Raw genomic sequence first — 12,226 nt, 5'->3', positions numbered from 1 at the left:
AAAAACTACCAAAGAAAAACTCATGGTCCTGATGGATTCTTAGGAGAATTTTAGAAAACTTTTAGGAACAATTAGTACCCACACTTAACAAATCTTTCTCAAAAATTAAGAGAAAATGTACCCTCCCAGAATCCTTTCATGAAAGATAAAACACAGAAGGAAAATCATAGGCCAATATAATTAATAAATATTGACTCAAAAAATTTAAACAAAATCCTATCAAATAGACTACAACAATTTATCAAAGAAATCATTCATTATGACCAAAAAGATTTATACCAGGGATACAAGGATGGTTCCACATTAGGAAAATAATCAACATAATCATATTAAAAACCAAATCATTCAAAATCACATGATCATCTTAATGGATACAGAAAAAGTGTTTGACAAAGTTTAGCACTCATTTATACTAAAAACCTTACAAAATATAGGCATAGAAGGATCTTCTTTTAATATCATAAAAAGTATCTATCTAAAACCAAAAGCAAACATAGCCAACGTAGATATGCCAGAACTTTTCCAATAAACATGGGCGCCACATGGTGAATGCCAGGCCTAGAGTCAGGAAGAATCACTCATCTTTGTGAGTTCAAATCTGGGCGCAGACACTTACTAGCTGTCTGACTCTTGGCAAGTCACTTACCCCTGTTTGCCTTAATTCCTTACCTAGGAAATGAGCTGGAGATGGAAATGGCAAACCACTTCAGTATCTTTGCCAAGAAAAGCACAAATGGGGTCACAAAGAGTTGGGCGTGACCAAAAAATAACTGAACAACAACAACAAATAGTAGTGAAACAAGGATACTTACTCTCCTGACTATTATTTGATGTGGTTCTGGAAATACAAAAGCAAAAGACAAGAAAAATAATTTAAAAGCATAAAGATAGGAAAAGAGAAGATAAAATTATCTCTCTTTGCTAATGATATGATGGTATATTTGGAAAATTCTAGGAATTCAGCAAAGATACTAATGAGACAATTAAAAGCTTCAACAAAGTTACAGGCTGCAAAATAAACTTTAAAAATCAACTGCATTTCTATAAAATAATAACAAAATTCAAGAAGCAATAATAGAAAGGGAAACCTCATTCCAAATAACTGCAAAATGCATAAAATATCTGGGGACTGACCTATCAAAGCACACAAAAGTTTTTTATAGATTCAGTTACAAAGTGCTTCTTAAAGAAATAAAGAAAAAATTATATTGCTAAAGGAATATTCAGTGTTCATAGCTAGGCCATGCCAATATAATAGGAACAACAATACTACCAAAGTATTTATACTTTTAATGCTACAGCAATAAAATTACTGAGGGGATACTTTATAGAACTTGACAAAATAATAATAAAATTGATTTGGAAAAATGAAAGAAGGACCTAGAATAGCAAAGGAAATGATGAAAAGAAGTAGTGATGAAGGGGGAATAGCACTTTGAAATTTCAAACTACATTATAAAGCAGCAGCCATCAAAACCATTTGGTACTGGTTGAAAAATAGATTAATGGAACAGATTAGAAAATGGAAAATCAGAAACAATGAAAATAACTCAGTTTTTTTTTCAGATTTTCTCAATGTATTGATCAGTTCTGATTTTTTTTCTTTTTCTTCTTTTTTCTTTTTTTAGGCAATTGGGGTTAAGTGACTTGCCCAGGGTCACACAGCTATAAGTGTCAAGTGTTTGGTCTGAGGTCACATTTGAACTCAGTTCCTCCTGACTTCAGGGCCAGTGCTCTATCCACTGCACCACCTAGCTGGCCCCCTTTTCTTTTTCCTTTTTAAAAAGGGATATGGGTTGTCTGTCTGGGAGGGATACTTAGGGTAAGTATGATGATGTAAGAAACAGATGATATCAATAAAAACTATGAAAAATAATAGTAGCATTTATATAACACTAAGTTTTGCAAAGTGCTTTACAACTATCATCTCATTTTCTTCTCTCAACTACTCTGGGAGGTAGGTGCCATTTTTATCCCTATTTTACAGATGAGGAAAGTGAGTCACAGAAAGGTTAAGTGACATGGCCAGAGTCACACAGCTAGTAAGTGTCCAAGGCTAGATTTGAACTCAGGTCTTCCCTATTCCAGGTCCCTAGCTCTATCTATTGTACCATCTAACCTCCTACTTTCCTCTGTAAATATTTCCTATTGTTCTTCAAAGATCTTTGTTATAGTTCTTACTACTCTCAACTTTCATTACAATTCCAAATGCTACTCCTGCTTTTTCAATTAAAAGCATACAAAAAGACTAAAGAACTACAGAACTTTCTGGCAATGATGATAAAATGGAAAAATATGACTCATATCAATAATAAAAGAATACTGTCATTTTTGGAAATCACATAATGAACTCATAGATATTCTGTTTCAATGATTATATTCTGCTCTTACATGCAAAGAATTTAAGGCAAATTAAAATAATAAGCTGCATACCAAGCTACATTCTACATAGGTCTACAAAGCTGTTGTGCTGACCTTATTGTTATATGCTTATAAAACCTGGACAGTCTACCAGCGTCATGCCAGGAAGTAAATCACTTCAATTTGAATGTCTTAGGAAGATTCTGAAGATCTCCTGGCAAGATAAGGTACTGAGGTCCTTTCTAGAGTTGAACTGCCAAGCACTCAAATTCTACTGCAAAGAGCCCAACTCTGATAGGCAGGCCGTGTTGTTCCAATGCCAAACTTATGTTTGCCTAAAAGATTATTTCATGGAGAACTCATGCAAGGAAAGTGCTCACATGGAGATAAGATGAAACTATAATAAAGATCTTCTCAAGGTCTCTCTGAAGAACTTTGGAATCAATTGTGAGTCATGGAAGACACTGGCACAGAACCAGCCACATAAATGAGCAAAGTAGAATTTCAGTAGCTCAAAAGAAATGTGAGATGCAAAAATTTAGAGATTCCATTCCAAATGTTCATAAGGGCTATTTGTGCCTGACTTGTGGTAGAGCCTTCTGAGAGCCTTGGTCTGATCAGCAACAGTTGTGATGAGGATGAGAGCTAGACCTCAAGAAGGAAAAACCCTGGACTTTCCCACATGACCAAATCTCTGGTGTTTGCTTGAAGGTATAATCTCATCAACTGGCCTTTCATTGTGCCCAATCTCCCAATTCTGTCACCCTTAACTTAGCCTAGCCCTCCATTTTCTTACCTCCCTATCCCCCACCCCCCATTTCCTACCCTTAGTCCTAGCTAGGCTCCATTCTCCCTTGGCCAACAGGTCCAGGTCCCAGGCATTCTGTTCACCCCAGCTTACGCGCCACCCCCATTTAGATCTTCCTTAGACCCCTCCTCCAGTCACCCCAAACTACTTGACCACTCCTAGATCCCTCCCACAGTCTTTCAGTATATAAGGTCCATCTTGTTTCCATTAAGGTGCTCAGATTTTTACAATATAGATAACAGCTCACAGGTGCTCAGATTCCTTAAGAGTCTGGCTAATATGGCAGATCTCTAATAAACCTTGTCTTTGGCTGAAAGAAGACTTGGGTCGAATTTTTTCTGGCGGGACCTTCGTGTTGTGATTTTGGGGTCCCAGCACCTCTAGACCTCATCAGTTGGACACACTATACATTGACTTGGACATACTGATGTCATTTTGATCCTCTTTGAGCCTGAAGGACAACAACCAACTGGGCTATTTCTCTGCCCAGCTAGAGCTGTATTCTGAGTTCAGCATTTCTTCTTTCTCTAAGAATGTTACCAAGCCTAGAGCTCATCAGCATATTTTCCCCACTTTTGTTAGTCAGGCCCACTGCCACCTGGCTTGCACAACAAATTGGCGCCTTTGGTCAAGATCTTTTTTTTTTCTTTTCTAATCTTGTCTTAAAAATAGGAAATCATTCAGGATCCCCTAATATTTAGGTAGGGGTAAGTACATTTCTTTCAACTCCCATCATGCCTCTGTCTATTTGTTGTAGCACTTGTCCAATTCTTCTGAAGCTGCTATAAGCCTAAAAGAGGCACTTAGTAAAGAGGGCTAAAGGGTGGGGTAGAACTGGTCATTTTTGCCCTGTAATCCTTACCCCTACACTCATGCTTCTGTCTCTCTCTTTTTTTTTATTTTGGGTTGGAGCTCCAGAATAGAAAAACATTTTATTTTAGAAACCATGGGTAAGTACAATATCCTTAAAAAAATTAACAGAACAAAACAAGCTGGTAGGAGTTAACTGCTAAGATACTGGGTTATGGTGGCAGTGATAGGAAGGTAGCAATAGAAGTCATCACAGGTCTGCAAAAGCTTCTTTCTGCTGGTCTAACCACTGTTCCAGAGTTCTGGCCTTGGGGTTGAGTTTCAAGGTCAGCTCCACGTCTTGGTCTGGATTCATAATGTAGAAGCAGAACATGTTGGCCAGGTCCTGTGTCCCAGGGAAGCCAAGGTTCTCATAATCCTCAGGGGAGGTCTAGGCATCATGCACGGTCTTCCCGGTGTATTTAGAAAGAAGGGAGGCATACTCTGTGGCTGTGTGCTTGCGCGTGCTAAGTCCAATGTTTCAACCCATGTATTCTTCTGGGGACTTCAGCAGGCTGAGCACCACAGGACCCAGGTCAGCCACTGACATTCCATCCATCTAGACATCACCCATGGGCAAACTCATCAAGTAACCATTTCCATCAGAGGGTTTCTGGGGTAGGAAGTAGGTGAGAAGGTTTTCAAAGTAGCAGGGCAGCCGGACACTGATCATTGGCACACCCAAAGCCCAGAAATATTCTTCAACCTCCCCTTTGCCATCAAAGTGCCTGACTATCAGCTGGCCACCCGTCGGCTTCTTCACATTCTCCAGTCCACTGTAGACCACATAACTCAAGCCCAGGCATTTGGACAGATCAGCCAGGAGTTTACCCTGCTTAATCTCCTGCTCCTGGTTGAGATTCTCCCAGTAGCTGGTCAAGATGAAAGCTGCATAGGCCTCTGCCAGGGCTGACTCCAGGCTCTTTTCATCATCTTGATCTCCTTGCACCACCTCTGCGCCAGATGTTCTGTGGCTTTCTGCCGGGGATTTCGAGTCACCACACAAACTCTGAATGTCCCATCTTCCAGGAGAGTCTTAGCAATTGTTGTTCCAAAAACCACTACCAGTTTCTTATCAGCCATGAAGAGTCACAGAGCAGGAATGAACAGGAGCTCAAGTTAGGAAAGTCTCTTCTTCCAGAGTCCCCGCGAAAAGGATAAAAGCAGCCAGACCTCAGGAAAAAGAGAGATGAATCTTCTGTCTCTTTTTAAAATACATGCAAAAGACATAGGCTGTTATTTATTTCTTCTTCCTTAAAAACAGTGAAACAAAAAAACAAGTATTTATTGAGTACATACTAGTGCTAGTCTCTTTTGGGGATATAAAAAAGTAAAATAAATGAGCATTGCAATCATGGATCAGTGTAAGTAGACTGACCTTATTAGAGTGGGAGATATGTATTAAATATTAGGAAATAAGTTTAGATCAAGTGAAGTTTTTCACTAAGATCCAGGAAAACAGCATGTGATTGAAAACTATAGGAAAGCAGTCCATGAAAAGGAAGAAGTTAAAGATTCTGAGAAAAGAAGGAATAAATATAGGAGGGTTGGGGTCTAGGCAGGAGAGGAAAGAAAGAGGGAAGAGCAAGGGTTGAGGGAACAAAGAAGGGCTGAGGAAAGAGGGAGGGGGAGGAGAGGAGAGAGAATTACTGCTTTATTTTTACAACTTCCTAGGGCAGAGAGAATTCAATCACAAGTCTCTCTGGACAAATAAATCTCAGTAATAGCTAGACAGCTCACTGGCTGGAGTGGCATTGAGGCAGCATCTGCCATTGCTATGGCCTTGTTTGAAAGGAAAAACAGATATTTTGCAAAGGCAAAGGAAGATTTGCTGAGTAGGAGCTTCTGGAAACCTTTTCTTATAAAGGCCTGAAGGTAAAAAGGAAAGAAAAAAGTTAGGTTGCTGAGTCACACTGCAATTCATTTCAGGGAAATTTATAAAGGAACTGGTATTTTGGGTTTGGTCCCATAGGTTAACTCTAAGGCTACATAATCAGTGTGAAAGAGTCATTAGAAAATGTATTTATCCAATGTACTTTCTTAGAGTGAGTCATTAGGTTGTCAGTATGTTCTCTGGTTATGTGCAGTCTTCCAGAGAATGAGACGGTGAGGAAAGACTGGAGTTCTCAGAAAGGTGAAATTTCATGAGCTATTTGAGTAGAATAAAGTTTAGCTGGGTATTTCAGACATAGTGTGGTCAGGCTTGCAGGTTCAGGTAAGTGATAAGGCAGATGATCAGAGCACAGGATAAATTTGCCTGAGTAATGAGGTCCACTTTTCTCTGCCTACACAAATACCATGTATTCATCAAGACTCAGCTCTACTATGAAGTTTTCAGATTTTTTTTTTTTAGCTCTCATTGGTCTTTCTCTACTCTGCTAAAGTAACAAAGTTTAAAGCAGAGAATGACAATCTTGTTCTATCAATCAATAAACTAATATTTATTGACTACCTATGAGACATTGTGTTAGGAATTGTAGTCATGATCCTTAGGAAATAAAAAAATATAACACAAAGTAGTATGATAATAGTGTAATGAACTTGGAATTAGAAGATTTGAGTTAGAATCCTTAGCAAAGACATTTGACATTAATCTCCCTTCTTCTCTAGCAGACTGCAACATCAGCTAATGAAACAAATATTTATTTAGCACCTACTAATATGTTCCAGGCACTGTACAAAGGATATTACAAATATCTCATTTGATCATTTTATCAATCCTAGGAGATAGGTGTTATTATTATCCCTATTTTACAGTTGAGGAAACTGAGACAAGTACGTGGCTTGCCCAGGGTTACACGGCTTAGAGTAGGTGTCTGAGGCTAGATTTGATCCCAGGACTTCCTGACTTCAGGCCTAATGCCCTATCTGTTGTTAAATGATTGCTATGTGCTAAGCACTCGTCTAGGGGCTGGGGATACAAGAGCTAACAATGACATAATCCCTATTCACAAGGAGCATGCATTCTAATATAAATTATCCCTCCTTTTCTCCCCTAATCTTCAACCACTCCTTTTCTAATGGTTCCTTCCCTGTCTTCAAACATGTCCAAGTCTCCCCATTCTTAACAAAAAAAAAAAACAACAAAAGAAAAACCTTCACTAGACTCCATCATCCCCTCAAGCTACCATCTTTTATTTTTCTTCCCTTTCTCAGCCAAATTCCTAGAAAAAGCTATCCATAAATCCTTGCCTCAACACTTATCATTCCTCAACTTTTAGCAATGTCTTCCAACCTTTTCACTCAGTTGAAACAACTCTCTTCAAAGTTACCAATGATCTCTTAATTGCCAAATCTAATAGTCATTTTCAACATTCATCCATTTCAGCCTATCTGCTGTATTGGACCCTGTTGACTATAGTCTCTTCCTGGTTACTGTCCTCCTTTGGCACACAACTCTGTCCTGGCTCTCCTGTCTAACTGATCTTTCTTAGTCTCTTTTGCTGATGCATCATCCATATCACGTCCCCTAATTGAAAATTTCTTCAAGACTCCTCTGCTCTTCTTTCTCTACACTCTCTATGGGTGACTTCATCAGCTCCCATAGATGTAATTATTATCTCCATGCTGATATTTCTGTTCCATATCACCAACTGCCCATTCGACATCTCAAACAGCCTGCTCCCAAACAAATTCATTCTCACCCAAATCTGCTCCTCTTCCAAACTTCCCAACTTATGCCAAAGGTATCACCATTCTTTCATTCTCCCCAGTTCCTAACCAAGGTTTTATCATTGATTCCTCGACCTCCCACATGCCACATATACAAATCAGTTGCCAAAGCTTGACATTCTTACTTCCACAACATCTCTCACATTTGACCCTTTCACTCTGGTCACACAGCTACTCGTTTAGTTCATCATTTTTTTGCCTAGGTTTTTGCAACAGCCTTCTCTAATTGCTCTTATTGCCCTCCTCACTTTAGTCCATCCTCCACATTGCTGCAAAGGGATTTTTGTCATAAGTATGGATCTGATCATGTCTCTACAGTACTCAACTAAAGTTCAGTGGCTCCCTATGGCCTCTAGGATAAAATATAGTCTTCTGTTAAGCTTTTAAAGCTACAGTGGGTTAAGCCTAATTTTGGCTTAGCCTAACAAATTCAAATGAAAAATATATATAATGGGTATTTATTAATAATAAAACACAATTTTAAATGATTGTGATAATGAAATATTAAAAGCACACTAGTTGAGACTATAAAGAATATGAAAAAAAAAACCAAAACAACCCAACTCCCAAACCCTTCCCTTCTGTAGTAACAGACCAGGAGCTTAAGAAAACACCTCCAGGCAAATAGAGTTTAGGAAAAGACCCCTGATCTCCTTTCTTTCCCAGTAGAAATATATTCCTAGTCAGCATTTGTTTGATGCCTTTTTGTTGAAGTATTTCTGGATGGGTTATCATGGATGGATGTCAACCCTGGAGGGCTTTTTGATTCCACTGTTGGAGCTTACTTATTTCACAGGTGCCATTCACAGAGAAATTACTTTAATTTACATTTGACAAATCAGAAGGGTAAACCTTTCATCAACCTTTACTTGGGCTCAGTGAAGTGAAAAGTATTTCTGGAAATTTTTGACCTATTGTCTTCGCTGAGAATATTTATAACTCCTCTTCTTCCTTTTTAGTAAAGAAGTGCTCATCTTTCTAGAGCTGCCTTAGGGTGATGGACACTGTTTCATTAATATTGTAAGGTTTTCCTCTAGAATATGCTCCAAGTCTGTTATTATTCATTTTCTAGTTCTGGAAGTTTCTATTAAAATTGGTATTGTATAGCTATTATTGTTTCATACATGTTCTTATTGACCTTTAATTTCAGGATGCCACTCAGTATATTAACATATTCAGCCACAGCTTTCTCTTTTAGAGCTTTATGCTCAATGTGTCTTGGCCCAGAAGAGAACAAGGTATTTTTTAAATATTACCTTCATCCATTGGTTCACTTTGACCTCCATACTCAAGCTCAAATACTTCCGGCTCAACTTTTCCTTGCCATACATTGAGAATTTTACAATATTGAACTGAATTGAATTGAAATTGCCTATTTGAATTGAATTGAAACCACATTTTGATATACATAGAGACAGACTCCATGAGCTTGAGATACTGTTTAATGTGTTTCTTGGTGGAGCCAAAGAACCTGATGACATCTGTGTACACTGAGTGATTAATAAAATGTTTTGGTCTGATTGGGTTTTTAATTTGGATGCCATACTTAGTTCTATTTATGAGAGACGTGATGGATTTAAGGCTAGGAAGAATTATAATGGACTTCAACTGTCTTACTGAAAAAAAAAAAGAAGCTGCAATTTATATGAATTATTCTTTTTTTAGCTTTAAAGAGTATTTTATTTTTTCCCCAATTACATATCAAGAAAGTTATTAGCATTCATTTTTACAAGATTTTGAGTTCCAAATTTTTTTCCTTCTCTCCCTTCCCTCTTCTGAAAAATGGTAGGCAGTTTGATATAGTTTATACATGTGCTATCAGGTAAAACATGTTTCCATATTCATCACAGTTGTGGAAGAAGAAACAGATCAAAAGGGGAAAAAAAAACACCATGAGAAAGAATAAAGTAAGTGAAAAAAAATACGCTTTCCTCTGCATTCAAGAGTCCATCAGCTCTTGATCTGGATATGGATAGCATTTTTCTTCCTGAGTCCTTTGTATTTGTCTTGGATCACTATGCTGCTGAGAAGAGGTGAGTCATTCACAGTTGATCATTATATAATGCTGCTGATACTGTGTACAATGTTTTCCTGTTTCTGCTCATTTTACTTTGTATCAGTTCATACAAGGCTTTCCAGATTTTTCTGAAATCTGCATTTTCATCAATTCTTTTTTTTATTATTATCATCATTATTATTTTTAGGCAATTGGGGTTAAGTGACTTGCCCAGGGTCACAGAGCTAGTAAGTGTCAAGTGTCTGGTCCGAGGCTGGATTTGAATTCAGGTCCTCCTGATTTGAGGGCTGGTGCTCTATCCACTGCACCACCTAGCTGCCCTTCATCATTTCTTATTGCACAATAGTATTCCATTACAGTCATAGACTACAGCTTGTTCAGACATTTCCCCAATTGATTAGCATCCCCTCAATTTCCAATATTTTACCACCACAAATAGGGCTACTGTAAATATTTTTGCACGTGTAGGTCCTTTTCTCTTTTTTATGATCTTTTTGAGATACCAACCTAAGAGTGGCATTGCTGGATCAAAGGGTATGTACAGCTTGGTTGCCCTTTGGGCATGGTTCCAAATTGTTCTCCAGAATGGTTAGATCAGTTCACTATAGGAATTACTCTTAACATTATTCTATTGGTGGTATTGTCTAAGTAGAGAATAGTTTTCCAGGTGGACCCAAAAAATCCAACATTCCCACTCTACTTGGGAAGATTTTACATATTTGCAGTACATGAGCTAGACTGAAAGAAAAACATGCAACAATAAAAAAAGGCAATATGATTGTCACAGTGCTTTTGGACAGTTTGTTCAATAATTATTGTATCCAGAATAGGTAATTTTTTATATTCCTTGGCCTTTTTTGGCCTATCCTTTTTCATCTTCAGCCATAATATTGTTTTCTTATATGTATATGTGTATGGTGTATGTGTGTGTGTGTATAAACACATACACATATTTACTCAGAGTTATTACTATATAGGTACATATATAGTAACATATTGATACATAAAACATGTAATAGTTATATAACTTTGTATAAATACATAAATATATAATCAGTTTCTATTTGGAAGGGTTATTGATGTTCATATCTCTTAGTAGATATGTTATACTTTTTGTTTTTTAAAAAAGTGGCTTTTAATACATTTTTACTACCATTCTCAAGTTACTTCTATGGTGATGTTTGATGCATGTCTTTAGAGATACCTTACCTTTCTTCCTATAATTCTTACTTCGACAATGACCTTTGCATACTGTTTGTTGTGTGCAGGTCACAAAATATTCTTGTACTTTCTTCCAAATATTTTTAGTTACTTGTTTTTAATATAATTGGTCTGCTAGTTAGATTCATGGATCAAACTCAAAAAAGGCTTTTGAAAATTCTGATCTAAGTATGCCCATTTCCTTTTCAAATAATTTGAGACATTATCATAATTAATATTAAGCTACTTAACTGGGATTTAGAGTCAGCTACTTTACACATAGCCTTGTTGGGATTAATCACCACTCTCTCCACCTTCTATTGGTTTATTTTCCTTATTTATTTTCATTCTGTGTTCCAGGGAAATCAAGGAGGTATATTTTGCTACTAATTACTGAAATTGCAACATCTATCTCAATAATCAATTAGCTCTGGGTCCGCACCCCAGGTTATTATATGTTATTTATTAACTATACGAGAGAAACCTCTTTTCCCATAAGCTCTTGCCCCTATCAAACCTAATTTCCCAGGTTTAATTAAAGAATGTTACTGGTTACAAACACTAAAACAAAGACAAATAATTATTTTCAATATATCAGCTGTGAGAAAGATCACAGCTAAAATTACTTTTAACCATTACTATAACTGCTGACTTTTTTTTTCAATTCTGGAAACAAGAGTCCTACTACTTAGCTCTCTCAGAATGCTAATTAAAATCTCTTAAGAGTTTTCTTCATGAGAAAACAAAGCCTAGGTAGCACAACTAGACTACGCTAAATAAATACAGAGGAGAAATGTGATGAAAAGTGATTTTTTAAAAGTATGGAAAGATCAGTCCTAAGGACACTGAATGCTTGAAAAAAACAACAGATATTGTTATATTTTTAAAAAGATGACTATGAGAACATCAATAAATATGGACTATGAATAGATTTTCAAAAAATAATTCTCTTCATATTTCTTTGCAAGATAAGGGTTGAATCTGAGGAGCTAAGTTATCCAACTCATTTCTCTCAGCTCATTCAGTGTTTCTTTAGTCATTAAATTTATCAGATTCTCCAGAATAAGAGTTCAATGCTCAATCTCCTTACAAATTCCTCATAAAATGACAACTAAACTAAAACTATCCAAGATTACATTGCCTTTTAAAAATACAATAACAGTATCTGTAGTCTATTAGGCTATTGAAGCTGATGTTGCAATTATTATCATTCTAATTCCAGGGGAGTACTTTATTCCAAACACCATACTAGCTTAGGGTAGCAAGATTACCAAAAGTCTGCCCACTTGGTTATAAGTTCTTTGGCTATGGAAATCCAT

The 12,226-nt window shown here is 37.0% G+C and overlaps 1 pseudogene; it reads right to left on the bottom strand.

The window, feature by feature from the left end:
• Window positions 1-4,229: 4,229 nt before the first annotated feature.
• Window positions 4,230-5,153, bottom strand: LOC114035928 (annotated as a pseudogene).
• Window positions 5,154-12,226: the final 7,073 nt, after the last annotated feature.

This window comes from Vombatus ursinus, unplaced genomic scaffold, assembly GCF_900497805.2.
Source record: "Vombatus ursinus unplaced genomic scaffold, bare-nosed wombat genome assembly UNPS02009573.1, whole genome shotgun sequence".
Taxonomy (NCBI): domain Eukaryota; kingdom Metazoa; phylum Chordata; class Mammalia; order Diprotodontia; family Vombatidae; genus Vombatus; species Vombatus ursinus.
This window is presented reverse-complemented; position numbering and strand designations above follow the sequence as displayed.